We start from the raw sequence: 2,121 nt of genomic DNA on the forward strand, positions 1-2,121 counted from the left end.
TGAGCATTCTTTCATGTGTTTATTGTCAATCTGTATATCTTCTTTGGAGAAATGTGTATTTAGGTCTTCTGCCCATTTTTGGATTGGGTTGTTTTTTTTTTGATATTGGGTTGTATGAGCTGCTTGTACATTTTGGAGATTAATCCTTTGTCAGTTGCTTTATTTGCAAATATTTTCTTCCATTCTGAGGGTTGTCTTTTCATATCTTTTTATGGTTTCCTTTGCTGGGCAAAAGCTTTTAACTTTCATCAGGGTCCATTTGTTTATTTTTGTTTTTATTTCCATTACTCTAGGAGGTGGGTCAAAAAGGATCTTTCTGTGACTTATGTCATAGGGAGTTCTGCCTATGTTTTCCGCTAATAGTCTCATAGTGTCTGGCCTCACATTTAGGTCTTTAATCCATTTTGAGTTTATTTTTGTGTATGGTGTTAGGGAGTGTTCTAATTTCATTCTTTTGCATGTAGCTGTCCAGTTTTCTCAGCACCACTTATTGAAGAGCCTGTCTTTTCTCCATTGTATATTCTTACCTCCTTTATTAAAGATAAGGTGACCATAGGTGCGTGGGTTTATCCCTGGACTTTCTATCCTGTTCCATTGATCTATATTTCTGTTTTTGTGCCAGTACCATATTGTCTTGATTACTGTAGCTTTGTAGTATAGTCTGAAGTCTGGGAGCCTGATTCCTCCAGCTCCGTTTTTCTTTCTCAAGATTGCTTTGCCTATTCTGGGTCTTTTGTGTTTCTATACAAATTGTGAAATTTTTGTTCTAGTTCTGTGAAAAATGCCATTGGTAATTTGATAGGGATTGCATTGAATCTGTAGATTGCTTTGGGTAGTATACTCATTTTCACAATATTGATTCTTCCAATTCAAGAACATGGTATATCTCTCCATCTGTTCGTATCTTAGCTCTAGTAGTTTTCTGGTGGCATTTTTTAGGATTCTCTATGTATAGTATCATGTCTTCTGCAAACAGTGACAGCTTTACTTCTTCTCTTCTGATTTTGATTCCTTTTATTTATTTTTCGTCTCTGATTGCTGTGGCTAAAAGTTCCAAAACTATGTTGAGTAATAGTGGTGAGAGTGGGCAGCCTTGTCTTGTTCCTGATCTTAGTGGAAATGGTTTCAGTTTTTCACCATTGAGAACAATGTTGGCTGTGGGTTTGTCATATATAGCCTTTATTATGTTGAGGTAAGTTCCCTCTATGCCTACTTTCTGGGGAGTTTTTATATAAATTGGTGTTGAATTTTGTCAATAGTTTTTCTGCATCTATTGAGATTATCATATGGTTCTTATCCTTCAATTTGTTAATATGGTGTATCACATGATAGATTTGCATATGTTGAAGAATCCTTGCATTCCTGGGATAAACCCCACTTGATCATGGTGTATGATCTTTTTAATGTGCTGCTGGATTCTATTTGCTGGTATTTTGTTGAGGATTTTTGCATCTATGTTCATCAGTAATATTGGCCTGTAATTTTCTTTTTTTGTGTGAGATCTTTGTCTGGTTTTGGTGTCAGGATATTGGTGGCCTCATAGAATGAGTTTGGGAGTGTTCTTCCCTCTGTTCTATTTTGGAAGAGTTTGAGAAAGATAGGTGTTAGCTCTTCTGTAAATGTTTGAGAGAATTTGTCTGTGAAGCCATCTGGTCCTGAGCTTCTCTTTGTTGGAAGATTTTTAATCACAGTTTCAATTTCAGTGCTTGTGATTGGTCTGTTGATATTTTCTATTTCTTCCTGGTTCAGTCTCAGAAGTTTGTAATTTTCTAAGAATTTGTCCATTTCTTCCAGGTTGTCCATTTTATTGGCATATAGTTGCTTGTAGTAATCTCCCATGATCCTTTGTAATCTGCAGTGTCAGTTGTTACTTCTCCTTTTTCATTTCTAATTCTGTTGATTTGAGTGTTTTCTCTTTTCTTCTTGATAAGTCTGGCTAATGGTTTATCAATTTTCTTTATATTCTCAAAGAACCAGCTTTTAGTTTTTGATCTTTGCTATCGCTTCCTTTATTTCTTTTTCATTTATTTCTGATCTGATCTTTATGATTTCTTTCCTTCTTCTCACTTTGGGGTTTTTTTGTCCTTCTTTCTCTAATTGCTTTAGGTGCAAAGTTAGGTT

Source organism: Physeter macrocephalus, chromosome 7, assembly GCF_002837175.3.
Source record: "Physeter macrocephalus isolate SW-GA chromosome 7, ASM283717v5, whole genome shotgun sequence".
NCBI lineage: Eukaryota > Metazoa > Chordata > Mammalia > Artiodactyla > Physeteridae > Physeter > Physeter macrocephalus.